The sequence below is a fragment of the Acinonyx jubatus genome, chromosome E4 (assembly GCF_027475565.1).
Source record: "Acinonyx jubatus isolate Ajub_Pintada_27869175 chromosome E4, VMU_Ajub_asm_v1.0, whole genome shotgun sequence".
Classification (NCBI taxonomy): Eukaryota; Metazoa; Chordata; class Mammalia; order Carnivora; family Felidae; genus Acinonyx; species Acinonyx jubatus.
Genome location: NC_069395.1, coordinates 14585780 through 14600816, shown reverse-complemented (window position 1 = coordinate 14600816; position 15037 = coordinate 14585780). Strand labels below are relative to the sequence as shown.

Sequence of the window (15037 nt, the reverse complement as noted above, 5' to 3'; positions counted from 1 at the left end):
GCTAATGTTCTGCCACCACCCACTAAGGCTGCTCATCAGTAAAAGAGTGATATCTACAAGCCTGACCTCTTACCCTTGCCCATGCTCTTACATAGAAAGATCCAAATCAGTCCATATTTACATTACATAGAAAACCAAGGATCAGGGCACTGGATGGTGATAGAAGAATACAGCCAAGGTGTCCTGAAAAATATTGTCTGGATGTTCATTATACTAATAAATCATTTTAAGACATTTTACCAAAGTCTTAGGAGATCCCCATCCTGGAAAACAGCTAACATAAGGTTATATGGCTACAGTACCATTAAATTATCACAGTCACAGCAGGTCATTTTCATTCTGATTTTCTGTCTATTCTCCCTTTTACATATTATTCCTACCAGGAATAGTACATGGCCTAAAATGAGAGAAGAAAGAGCCAAAAAAGGAAAATCCTTGTAAAACAATAAAAAGCTAAGTCCACGACCCCCAGCAGAGAACAACCTTTGCCCCACTATTCCCCACTGAGGTCAGCCGTGCATGGTGACTTAACACCTTGCTTTTAGTTTCCTGACCTTTCATCTGGCCTGCTGAGCCCCATGGAACTTTCAGCAACTCGTGATTTAATTCCTACCTGAGTTGGAGGCATGAACAGAGCTCTGACCTGTGGCCTGTGAGACAGCCACCGCTGTACCTGCTGACTAGATCCCGTCCTGGATCCAGCCCATTGGCCCAACAGAGCAACGGAACATCCTTCCCTTTCAGGCAAAGAAAGAGAAGAAAGGCTCCATTTCTATTAAACACAGCAGAAAAGCAGAATCAGATTGCTCACACTTATTAGAAGACCCTATAAGTGGCAAGAGTTCTAAAGACATCACTGTGTTAATTAAAAAGTATGTAAAACATTCACTCACTCAAGACTGTTCACTCTTTACTGAAAAGTTATGGGTTCATAGAAGGCCAGGGCTCCAGCAAAAGGATTATTAAACGGCACCTGTACCCTGAGTTTGGTTGACTTTTGTAATGTTTTACACTTGATAACACTTGTTGCTATCCACTTGGGGGTGACTGATTTGGAGGGCTATTAATATGTAGCCTTTTCTAGCGAATCTGCCTAAGGGGTTAGTAACCCCCCAAAAGTTCAGTTGAATATTAACCGCATTAACTTTGCTGCCCACAACATACTGCCAGACCTGAACAGCCTACGGTGCCTTATGGATGGCTTGCTTAACAAAAAACATTCCACACAGAGGCCCACTGCTGGAAACTTGTGTTCCATCAAAAGTGATACCCTCCCTGCCAGCCCTGGCTGAGGCCCAAAAGAAAGAGCCCCAGCCTGGGGTATTAATGGTTTCACTCAGCTGCCCGAATTTTTCTCGGATGAGGCAGTACCCCTTTCTTTTCTAGGTATTACTGCAGGCCAAGTCCCCCAAGATTGTTTGAAAAGGTGTACCTTCTAAAGGAAGACTTTTTTTTTTTATTTTTTTTTCAACGTTTTTTATTTATTTTTGGGACAGAGAGAGACAGAGCATGAACGGGGGAGGGGCAGAGAGAGAGGGAGACACAGAACCGGAAACAGGCTCCAGGCTCTGAGCCATCAGCCCAGAGCCTGACGCGGGGCTCGAACTCACGGACCGCGAGATCGTGACCTGGCTGAAGTCGGACGCTTAACCGACTGCGCCATGCAGGCGCCCCTAAAGGAAGACTTTTAAATGTTCTACGGAACGTTTAAAAATCTCTATTTCCCACTACAAAGGCCACGTATTCAGTCTGTCCCCAAAACATACTGTCCCCGGGAACAACTTCCTACCAACTATCATAATTCTGGAAAAATCACAGAGAGCAATCTTGTTACTCTCTCTAGCACCCAAAAAAGAATAAAGCTTGAACCCCCATGATAAATTGATGAAGTGGTCACCAATCTTCCATCCAAGTGACAGTCACCAGTGTAGAGAAGATCAGCTCACCAAAAGCCCCACTGAATTACATCCCTTCTCCCTTTATACTCTAATTCTTTGTTATATGCATGCTTCAGCCCTTACAAGCCACTCTCACAGAGGGGATTCGGTGTAATTACAAATCAAGTTAAATCTGAGGGCCTGGAACCTTTATTTCTTTCATAATTCCGTACACTTAATTGCTCCTGCCAGTTAGCAATGCAATTATGTTGTCTAGAAAAGGAGACAAACAATAGATTTTAGTATTTAAACAGGAACTGAAACTGCAAGCAGAGAGCCACAAACCACACCATTAAACTGGAATTAAAGCAATATGCGAAAAGAGAAAGTTTCACTCCTGGCCCACCATGCGAAAAGAAACTAGCCACCAATCAGAAAGGGGTTAGAACGTGCGAGGCAAAGCTTGAGCTCCTAATGGAGGACAGGATTATGTGAAAACACCAGGCATAAAAATATGATAGAATAAAGCAGACAAATAACAATGCAGTTCAACACGTGTCCTTTAAAATGTTAAAGAAAAGATGGCGTCTCCATCAAGAGTGCTGTGCATGATTATTGTGTCAATTTAGGCTTTCTCTAATCTTCATGCCTATCAAGGCTTTCTAAACTAATGCTTTACCATCAGAATTGGGAAAAAGAATAACAACAATCAGGGGCCCCTGGCTGGCTCTATCAGTGGAGCATGTGACTCTTGATCATGGGGTTGTGAGTTCGAGCCCGACACTGGATTAGGGATTACCTTAAAATAAAATAAAATCTTTTGTTAAAAAAAGAATAACAACAATCGATGGATATTTATCCCCATTTTCTAGAAACTGTAACAAGAAACAAAAATTGCAATGATAAACAGATTTGGCTATGCATTTCTCTCTGGATCCCGTTCCTAGAACTTCTATACAATCCCCGTCACCAGTCACCTCCATCTGGCATGTGTATAATGTGTAATTAATGTGTAATGGGATTAATATATATAATATATATTAGTAATATATACTATTAAGAATGTGTAATATAATGTGTAAAGGGATGTGGACATTATAGAATACCATCTTTTTTCAACATTATGGAAGGAGGAAATTCAGCCTCTACCACCAGAAGCACTCCACGAAGAGATCTGGAAAGACTTAAAACATCCAGGAAGGAAACAACCAGGACAGATGCTGCCAACAACAGGCGCTTCTACTGGGAGGGCTTTGCAGAAAACAGACTAAGAGAAGCCACATTGGAGGCAGAAACTTTACTTGTACTTTCAGAGAAGTGCAGCCATAGACACAAGCCCAACACTCCTTTTGAGGACAGACTTATTACGGCTTGATGCCAAGTTCAGAAGAGGCCTGAGCTTTGCCTGTTTGGCTGAATGTGCAGCACTGGAGAACCTCTTGTGAAAGCAATTCCTCCCAGGAGAAGGGCGAGAGAAACTTCTGAGTTTACTTCTGCGTCGTTAGGAACAGCAGATTTGGGAATCAGCCACCATTATTTCCCTTGAAATACACAAATAGTTTTCCAGACAAAATAAAAGTAGTAAAGAATCGTTTCTGAACTACTAGCAATTAGCACAAAATGGGAAAAAAAACCCATAGGTAGGTGATGGGTTTACACATAGGCCATCTACCTAATTATGACACCAGCTCTTGAGAAGAATTTGTTGAAGACTCTGATTAGTCTCTATCCTACCTTCTGCTTGAGTTGAAAGAGGCTCTTCAAATATTCTTCCAGTCCTTGCTTCAAAAAAAAATTAGGTATGGGGACCCTATGCCCCTGCTTTCTGAAAGGCAAGGGTTGTACCAAAAGCCACATAAACCATCCTTATACTTCAAGACAGGGGACTCCAGGAAAATACCTGCCTTCCGTGTCCTCTTTAATTCAAAAGTAATTGCACATCACTAGAGCTCAGAGTTTAAAAGGAGTTCTCTGAAAAAACTCAAATAAATAAATAAATAAATAAATAAATAAATAAATAAATAAGAAGAGAAGAAGAAGAAGAAGAAATTAATTCTAACCCTTACCTTTGGCACCTTCTAAGACTTTTGGCCATGACTTACCTGTATAAATAGAAAGAACTAATTTACTACAGAAATGCCCATGGGCGAACACATACTGGCTAATGAAGTGTTCAGCTTTTGCATGATTAACCAGCTGGTGGGGGTAGTGTAAAAAGCAGAGGGCATAAAATAATAAGAAAAATTGATTAGCAGCCCTCTTTTAAAGTAGTCCATGCAAAATTCCTTTTTTATACTCAGCAGCTTAGAAACTAACTGCAAGGGATGATAAACTTAAGTGAGTTACCAGGAAACCGAGCAGGTCCGTGGCAGCTATTTGTGCCTTCAAAATGCACTACCCAGGGAGGGTCAGGTAAGAAAAGAAAAGACATCCAACCGCCTCCAAACTGCCCGACTTACACAACAGGTCCTGCCAGTTGTCATAAAGTTAATTTTCTAATATATTGCGAAACACGTTACATAAAGTTGAAAACTATGACTGGGCTTTCTGTCCATTCAATTTTCTCTCTGGAGCACTCTGCAAGACCACACTTGGCTTTAACTACCGCCAGACCAATTCATTAAGAAAAAAGGGTATAGTCTTGAGCCAGAATATTTATACACTTGACTCAGAAACAATCTATTCTAAGGGACATTTTCCCAAGCTAAATGCACTACAGGGCTTTCCTATTCATAAAATTCTTTAGCTGGTCTGTAACTCCCTTAAGTGGAGAGAAGAGGAGTCAGGTCCAAAAAAAGAAAAATGCACACTGACCAAAAGAAAGAGAACACCCAAGGAAAGGCATGGGTTTAGGCGACTTAGAAAGCAGTGAAACTTCTCTTTCTTCCATTTGCTCTGATTACACAACTAATATTGACTCAGCTTAGTCCTCCCTTTAGCACAAGGGGCAGGCATTTCCCAGGCAAAGAAGAGAGAACAACCAATGCTCAGTATCCTCACCACCATACCAGACACAAGCCCCGAGATCCCACCCTTTGCCTACACTGCTTCCTAGGTTAAAAAGATGTTCCAGAGGCAGTGCGCCATAAAGATACACACACACACACACACACACACACACACGAATGCTCTCAAGCATGCACCACGCACACCTGTGCATTCTTACCTACCTGTCTATCCAGGTGATCAAAACACAGGTCTTCTCTTCCCTTCACTTCCTCTACAGCCACAGACACTACTCCTTTTCCCAGCCAGACCTCTCACATGTTTTCCACACATCATAAATAGTCCCTAAACACTGAGCTATGCACAGACAAATGCATCATCGTGACCAGAGAAATCAACCACTTTGCGGATGACCCCCAGGCACAGGGTCATCATTGCCAATTTTACAAAACTGAGAGGCCTCACGGTGTGGTGGGAAGGCCACTGGCAGCTCAAGAAACCTGAGTTCTAGTATCAAGTCTGCTGCTAAACGAGCCACGTGACCTTGGGCAAACTACTGAGCCTTTCTATCCTCAGCTTCCTCATTTATGAAATTAACTGTTAAACGAGATGATCTCTAAGCCACCTTCTAGTTCAACGATCTTCTTGTTTTTTGTTGTTTTTTTTTTTTCCCGTGCTCATTGAAATGTTGAAGGACTAAAGGAGAGAGGCTGGGCATTTGTCACACTATATATACATTATGAAGATGCTTCCGCTCTGTGCTGTCCAATATGGTGGCCACTGGCCACATGCAGCTTTTACATATTTAAAATGCGGCTAGTCTGGATTTCAAAGATTTAGTATCAAAAAGTGCAAAATGTCTCATTAATAATTTTTTATATTGTTACATGTGGAAATGGTAATATTTAGGACACATTGGGTTAAATCAAATGCATTATTAAAATCGAATTTGCCATACTCTTTTTATTTTTTTTAACATTGCTACTAGAAAATTTAAAATTAAAAATGTGACTCACATTATGTTTCTGTTGGACCGCAATGCTCTATAGGGAAGCTGGGCTTAGGGGCCAAATCTGGTCCATAGCCTATTTTTATATATCCTGAAAGCTAAAAAAAGAGTTTTTACATTTTCAAAGAGTTGTTTTTAAAAAAGAGAAAGACTGTGTTATAGAGACTACGTGTGGCCAGCAAAGGTTCAAATATTTACTAACTTGCCCTTTATAGAGAAATTCTGCCGACCTTCCCTCCCTCCTGTCCTTGCAGCATTCGGGTGCTAGAGTAATACTCCAGTTTTGAAAGCAGTGCCAGAAAAATTATGCTTGCAGAGAATTCCCCCACCAATCTTCATATTTCCACCATTGTCCTGCATGTGGTGCAGAGGATATGAGAAGATTCTAGAAGAAGGAAAGGGATAGTCCAAACTCAATGCTTATTTACCCCCCCATCAAACCATACTAACAGCAAAGCTTTACATGCATTCCCACCAGTCAGATTTCAGTTTCCCTCTTAAGAGAAAATAGCTAAGCATGAACGTAGCTTAGAAGGAAAAAATATGACAACTTTAACCTAATAATGTAGCTTTTTTTTGGCCAAATTCAGTGTGACCAACCACCCCTGTTTGCCCAGAACCCAGAGGTGCCCTGGAATTCACTGCATTCCCCATGCTAAAGTACAAAAATCAGGACCACCCTGGGAAAACCAGGATGAGTCAATCACTTTAAGTTTTACCAATGAAAACTATGCTTCCATGTCACATAAAGAACACACTGCCTACCGCATTTTTCCAATAGAAATGCCTTCTTTAACAAAGCTGCAAGGTGAGTTTTTGTCTCTGCTATTTCATTGCCTTTTAATTATAAAAAATTACATTTTCAGTAAATTTTCCATTGACCATTCAGAACTTTCTTTTATTTGATCTTGAATCAAATTCCTTATCCTCACTGGAGATGGTGATTTTTTTTTCCAGTGACTTCTGTTGCAGGATAAAACAGACTTTAAGAACCTTGAGGGAAATGAGGACCCTCAATTTAGGATTCGTGTTCACTTCAGGATGACTGGATAACAACTATGAATAGGATGGGATTTTTTTCAGTGTTTTAAACTATTCAACCCTATAATTACTAGAACTGCAGATAAATAAGAACCCAGCAAGGTTCAATTTCCAAAGAAAAGGGTCTATAAATGATACTTCAAACCCAGGAAAGTTCTATATCCCATCTACATGAACACAAATGATGATATTTTATTATGGCTTGTTTCATTATTTGGGGGTGACTGTTTTCAACATGATGGATGAAATGACAGTACCTATCACTTTCACAAACAACAGAAACTTTGGAATGGAATCCCATTCTCCCAAATGGCCCAGAAATGTTCTCATTGTTTAGGAGATGGTGTCATTCATTGCATATTAAACACACACTCTCTCTGTTTCACTGGGGATGCTCTATTGTGCAATAATTGGTCCCCATTGTTACATGCACAATTTGGCTGCTCAGATGTAAAAGTAAAACCTCTTAAATAGCTATCTCCACTGATAGCCTTAGGCATAGACGGTCCCCTGTGGCCACGTGCCTGCAGCAACCCATGACTCAGGCTTATGGAAGGGAGGGGTAGATGAAAAGGGGTGCCCCTGTAATCTTTTATTTATACTCGAAAAAGCACCCCCGAAACCTCATTAGCAATGGCTAAGTGCTACGCCAAATCTCCAGCAAGGACTTTTTTTTTTAAGGGGGTGCAGTGGCCCATGCCCGGGACAGAAGGAGGACGTGGAAGAAAACTATTCCTGCCATGTCCTAGCCCCCCACAGAAGCACCTGCCCTCCTTTCTGCAATGCCTATCTCTGCCAGGCACCTTTGCTCCATCTACCACCCTTTGCGAACCCACAAACCCCAGAGGCCACTCCCACACTGAGCTACGAGTGTCCTCCCAGCCCCGGGCACTGAGCTCCATTATTGCTGAGATGGCCTCTGAATATTGAAGACATTCCTGTGTCTCCCATATAACTGAAATTCTCCCTTTTCAACTCTGAAATCCTTTTATGTCAAAGTCAGACTTTGAATTTTTTTTTTTTTATTGTTTCGACGCATGTCTTTTTGAAATGTCTTTGTTCCGCTTGGTCTGTCTCAGACCCTGCCACTCCTGACTCTGAAGTCCCGATAGGCCTGGGGGTACTTTTCTCCACAATCCAGCTTAGTCCTGTGAACCACTGAGGGATCGGGCACTCTGTAGTAAGCTTCACGCTGGCCACAGAGCAATTAGAAACATTGTTCTGTCGTCCAGGGTGCTGACATCTGAACCACCGGAATAATCACTACTCCCCCTGAGACAAAAGCCAACTTTCTCCCACAAAACCTTTTAATACAGATCGACAAAGATGGGAGCGGGCCAAAGGCGTGGAAGCAAGGTGAGTCAGCCCTCCCTGCATCTCCCCGGCACCCAGGGCTCTACCAGCACAGAGCAGGAGCCAGGCTGCAGGGTGCACTGTGTAACTGCAGGTACACTGTGTGCTTCCTGGTACCTTAATAGCATGGGGGAGCTGCTGGCAAGCAATCCAGAATGGAACATGTCACCATCAATTAGAGGGTCAAGAACGATGGTTTCCTGTGTTGTATGGAAAAAATGGGAAATAACATCTTCTACCTATAAATCACAGTAAAACCTTGGGCCGTGAGTAACTTCTGTGAGTGTTCCACAAGACGAGCAAACATTTCTAATGAATTTTAATTTGATAAACGAGCGATGTCTTTCAATACGAGTAGTATGTGTTGCCGAACATCACATGATCACAACTGAGCCAATGGTTCCTCTCTCTCTCTCTCTCTCTCTCTCTCTCTCTCGCTGCGGGATTGTGGGTGATCATCTTCCATGCTCACATGCTCAGTCTCAGGCCGTGATGTTTGGCAGAAATCAGTGACTTTTCAGAACGCTGGAAGGTGCCCACAACTGGTACTAGAGTATTTTTTTGTCACCCCAAAGCATCTATGAACGGTCCTTTGCTTTTCCATACAAGAATAAGCTTAGGAATGCTTTGCTTCATTCTAGATGAGCCTGCCTGCACATAGAGACCCTTTCCTCTGCTGCCTGATCACCAGTTGCAATAAATACAGTATATGACAAGAGTTTAATACTGTACTGTAGTCAATATCCATGCAAGCATATACAATGGTTTCCACATAGAAAAAGATCCCATTGAGCCAATACAGAGCAGTGATTCCATTAGCGATAGTGAAAGTCGTCCTACACAATGACCCCCCTCTCTCTTGTCTCTCTCACGCTAGCCACGAAGGTTTTCAAGGGTGAGTGTAGGTTAATTTATTTTTCTTTGTATTTTGTAGTTTCTTTATTATTTTAGATTCTATTACAGTACTGTAATCATTTTTATGGGAATATTCTTGGGTTGTGGAACAAATCATCTGAGTTTCTGTTATTTCTTATAGGGAAATTTGCTTTGATGTACAAGTGCTTTAGATGCAAGCATGTTTCCGGAACGAATTATGCTCGCAACTAAGGTTTTACTGTACTTTGTTTTTAACGCAAAGTATTTTAAAAGGTCTTCCAATTCAATGTGAAAGTCTCCTTGCTAATGGGAGGACAACACAGAGCGGGCTAGTCCTGAGTTCTAATCCCCACCGTGTGACTCTGGCCAGCTGACTGAACATTCCTTGGCCTCAATTTCATCACTGTTGAAGTGGGACTAGTAACGTCTACCTCATTAGGATCGCTTGGAGAATTAAATGGATGATGTATAAAAAGTGTTCAGTGCACCTGAAACCAATGTAATGTTATACGTCAATTATATCTCACTTTTTTAAAAAGGTATGTAACGCACTTTTAATTTTATTTTTTTTTAATTTTTTTTTAACATTTATTTATTTTTGAGACAAAGAGAGACAGAGCATGAACAGGGGAGGGGCAGAGAGAGAGGGAGACACAGAATCTGAAACGGGCTCCAGGCTCTGAGCCGTCAGCACAGAGCCCGACGCGGGGCTCGAACTCGCGGGGCTCAAACTCACGGACCGTGAGATCATGACCTGAGCCGAAGTCGGACGCTTAACCGACCGAGCCACCCAGGCGCCCCGTAACGCACTTTTAAAATAATGAATGGCTACTGTTGTTACTACCAGTCCCGGCAGGTGTATAAGACAGTGGAAGCTGAGGAATGGGGCAACGGTTCATCTGAACCAATCCAGAAGCAGGCCTGTATTCTCAGTAAATTAAAATCAGAGGTTTCTCCACAAGGCCAGCCCCTTCAAACATCTCTGGCCACAGAACTGAGGTCTAAATAGAAGAAAAAAAATCACGAGGCCCTGCAATATTTAACAGGATGTTTAGGTATAACACAAAAGTCAAAAAGCCTGACTGAAGTAAAAGCTCTAGAGATTCTGTGAAAAAAAAAAAATTCTGAGCTGGAGGCAGAGCTGTTCCAAAGAAATACTAAAGTACTTCTCAGAATTTAAAGAAGATCTGAAACTCTCCTATTAGCCCAAGTCACACTGATGCCTCTGGCCAAAGTCCACACCCCATTATGAACAGTATCATACATGACAAGAAGCAAGTCAATCAGTCAGCATCATGGTATTTCTTTCACACCAGTGCCTATCCTGGTCTTTTTTAGCTCTCCTCCAGTGATGCCAGGGCTGTGAGCTAAGCAGCACCTTTTCTTTGAATCCCAGCTGGAACATGCAGACCACCAGAGAAGACTCCCCCCTCCAAGGTCAAAGAAATCACTTCTAGGTTGCTTGCCTATGGGCCATAGGCTAAGTTTGTTCTGTAGAAACTGGGTAAGATATTGACAAATGCCTCCAGGCGCCTGACTCTGCTTCCTGATGACAAATATTTTGCCTTCCTTTTACAACTAGCCTCTTGAGATTCCTGTTGAATGCCCAGAAGGGGTGGATATTTAACATCCCCCCCCCCCACCTCCACTTTTTTAAAGGGTATTTTCACTACTCCAAAAGTTTTTTTTTTTTCTGATTTAACCAAATCTAGTGTGAGTTCCCTTTCAAAGCACTTACACACAGAAGTTTCACCCTATTAATTTCACAAACTTGGTACATTTTCAAATGGTACCTTGTTCTGTTCCTGCACCATGAATGTAAGCTCCTACAATTTTTTTTACGTTTATTTATTTTGAGAGAGAGAAAAGCACAAGCAGGGGAGGGGCACAGAAAGGGGAGACAACAAGAATCCCAAGATGGCTCCGTGCTGTCAGCTCATAGCCTCAAACTCATGAACTGTGAGATCAAGACCTAAGCTTCAGTTGGATGCTTAACCGACGGAGCCACCCAGGTGTCCCTATGCTCCTGCAATTTGAAGACTGTCTCTCTTTTTAGCACTGTCTCAATGCCTCCTGAACAGTAATGTTCTTTAACCAGTGATCAGATCAACCCCATCAACTCAGTCTTAATCTTTGTAGGCTGGGCTCCATGGGAGCATGTGGAGATATTACAGATAAACCACACACAACAACAACAACAACAACACATACACAGGAGAGGTGGGGGAGACCGGAAGTATGACCAGAACTACTTAATTTTAATATGTAGCAACATCTCCCACAACACACGTGATTTGGCCTCACATTGTCGGCCTTCTATTTTATAAGAGAAGTATGGCACTGTTTGCCTTTAACATTTCATATTAGTGGTCTCAAAGTGAGTTATAGGAGTAGCAGTTGAATAGATTTTTGGATTGGTCATGGAAGAAAAACATCCCTGAGCCGGTGACTTCAAATTCTGTCTCTTCAGCAGCTTGGCTGAGAACATTCTGGAGTTGCCGCCTCATCTACAGTCTATGGTCTGACGAAGAAGAAAAGTGTGAGGATGCCCATGTCATCTTGACACTTGTCCACCACAGAAATGGAAACACTCCCTTTTTCCCTCCTTCCAACATTGACCTGCCCTTGAACTGGAATTTTATCATTCTTTTTCAAATTATTCATCTTATTACTTTGGGATTTAATAAGTAGAGCTGTTGCTTGAGTTAACTTTTATGGCAGTGAGTTAACAGTCAAAAACCTTTTTTTTTCCCTAACTGATGAGAGCATTAGTTTTGACGTATTTCAGGATTTTTCTATCCACAATTAAATTTCTTCCTCTCCCGTGAAATACCTTCACAATGTTAGTATACTGTTTGCCTTAAAAAAAAAAAAAAATCCTGAGATGGTTTGCTTTGATTATGTGAAAACTGTGAATTAGGGAGCTCAGGTATTTTGCCCAAGGGAACACACTAGGAGCATGTGTTTGGCTTGAGATTCAAACCAACCTAATTTGACTCCAGACCCTACTCCCTTCCTCTGTGCTAGGTACACAGTGGTACTCAATAGATGTTGCTGGCCGTACTCCACTCAACCTAAAGGAGGCTCAGAAATTTGTTAGGCTTAAAGGAAAAACCTACCAGATCAAATACTTCAACACAGAGCACGTTAAGCTTTATTTATACCTTCTGGCAGTACATTCCACTGCCCTACAAGATATTCAAATACTCTCTTCTACCCCAGGCACCCTTGACAGCTACGATAATCTCCTGTATTAGTTCATACCCTCCCCCTTAACCTTGGCTTAAAACTCTATAGAGGAGCACTTGGGTGGCCTAGCTGGTTAAGCGTCTGACTCTCGATTTCACCTCAGGTCATTATCTTACAGCTCATGAGTTCCAGCCCCACATCGGGCTCTGCGCTGACAGTGCAGAGCCTGCTTGGGATATTCTCTCTCTCTCTCTCTCTCTCTCTCTCTCTCTCTCTCTCTTCCCCTCCCCTGCTCATTCACTCTCAAAATAAGTAAGTAGACTTAAAAAATTGTTTTAACTCTATAGAGAGCAGGTTGCTCAGTAAAAGCATGTAAAATGTTCTCATCTTTTTTATAAAAAAACTGGAATCACAGAGACCCGGGGATCTCTAGCTAAAAGGCCCCATAGTCAGAAACACTGAAAAAAGATCAGAGTTGACACCACAGTTGGTGAAAGTAACAGCCGGCAAGCTGTGCCAACAGGCCCTTTTCCTCATCGACTCCCTCCATCATTCTTCTGATATGAGACAGCAAATGCATTAAATCCTTTAAACATTCACTGCAAGTTGGTATAAAGGTGGTGCATTTTTAAGGGTTTAAAGACTGTCCATATAATCACACGCATACACACACATCTGATGGTCTATAAGCCGGTACAGAGTTTGAAAAGGAATAGGTTTGGTAGAGACTTAAAATACAGTCACTGAATCTAACTGATCTGGGGTATAACAGTCAAGAAGTTAGCTATGTCCAGATCAGACCTGAGACATAGATTTTCCATCTTCTGCTTCTCTGGGAAAAATCAGTTTCCACAACAAGCCCTGCATACGTAGTGTTTGTTTATTGTTTCTACTTTGTTTCTTCCACATTAAGTGGCCTTGGACGTTGGAGAGTAAACAGGCATCGGACTACCAGCTGGCAGACTCAAGTGTCACCGCTCAGGCCCACACCTGCTTAGTCTCCTGCAGAATCTCCACTTTAATTAGAATTAGATATTGGTCTGTATGTGTTCTAATTTTACTTTTTATTTTAAATCTTGCTTTGGCATGCAATACTTTTTTACGTTCTTTGAAAGGAGTAACTCTGCTTGTCCTAAGAAATCATCAAGACTCTACTCAAAGTAATGCACCCAGTGGGCTCTCCGCTGACATTTTATGATCTGGAATCAGTGAGAACCAGCGCAGTGTTCTATCATTCGACCATGCTGCTGTCATCTTTTTGATGATCCCTGATAGCATGCCTTTTCGGTCTGCAAGAAACCATCACTTCAGTAGGTGGGTTCATTCCAACCACAGATGTGTATTTCCGCTTTGATAAAATGTAGAATTATTTATATTATGGATAGCTCTCCCTATTTGTTTTTCTTGAATCACTCAGCTATACAGTATGCTGAATGACATATAAATATAGAAATTATGGAAATAGAGAAAGCTTTTTATCCAATGCAGATCCTGAGTTGCTAAAATCAGTTGCTAAAATTTCTCTCTAGGGTGTCATTTAAAATCTAACCTTGTCCCAAATAACTGACCACCAATTTCTTCGATTCCCAAGAAAGGAGAGAGCTCTGCAGTGTGACACAGGCCGTAGCATTTGCTAGATGGGCTTGAGGCAGTCACCTGGGAGAGAACTAAAGAAAACCTTCACACACACACACACACACGCAAACATATGTGCATGTGCACGTACATGCACATACATACATGCACACAGGCACACTGTCTGTGCTGTAGCAACCAGCAGAAATGAGAGAACATACAAAGAGAGGGACTCTGCTCCCCCTCCACCCCCATTTTCTGTGCCAGCACAGCCCATTCTAAAATCATAAACATGTACTATTGGCGCAGGTGTTTGTAAACAAGTAAGTTTGGAGATGTTTCTAATTATAAGCTGTTACAGCTAAAATTAGGAACCCGATCTGTTAACTTAAAAAAATAAAAAAACTCTCCAAAAGGGTTTATTTAAATGAGAGCAGCCAGTAAGCTTTGATTCGGCAAGGAGTGTTGAGCGAGCTCTGGTCACACAGCCAGGGAACTGCTGTTTGTCAGCCCTTCCCCTGTACTCTGAGGGAGGCTTCCTACTTCCTAGTGAAGAAAGCCACGACTCTCATCCATTGTCATGGTATGCCCCCACCTTCCCTGGAACAGTATATTAATCACTCAGTGGCCTGATATTCACCCCTGCGCCCTCAGAAATACCCTCTCATAAATTCCTATTTTTCCTTTTTTGTTCCCAGGTCCAAGTCAAATGTAATGCCAAGCATTAAGCATTTCTTGGCAGTCACAAACAAACAAGCATACGCAAACACTCCATAATAACTGACGTATGGGTGCTCAAGCCCCAGTATTCATTAGGAAACTCAGCAAGGAAGACACACTGCATGCATCTCTGGGGCAATCACTGCACTTCCCACTCCTAGACCCAGCAAAGCGAGCACCCTCACCCACTGTAGCTAAGTTGGGCTGCAAAGACGCTTTCCATAAATGGAAAGGAGGAAGCTGTGTCCAGTTACAGAGAGGAAAGCTCTCTCTCCCATTTATACAAACAATATAAAATCACCAGACTCAACCTGAAGAGTCTGTGCCATTTTCAAAACCTATCAATAATAAATGAATATTGCACAACTTACCTCTAGTTAACCAAAATTCTCAGTGATACTTCCTGAAATGAAACACATCATTGTTGACCCTTCTCAGTCTTACAAGAGCC

At 42.0% G+C, this 15037-nt stretch overlaps 1 protein-coding gene across 9 annotated transcripts in view; it reads right to left on the bottom strand.

Moving 5' to 3' along the window:
- Window positions 1-15037, bottom strand: part of ESRRG (estrogen related receptor gamma) — a 624471-nt gene that overhangs the window by 520009 nt on the left and 89425 nt on the right. The gene's annotated exons all lie outside the window — the stretch shown is intronic.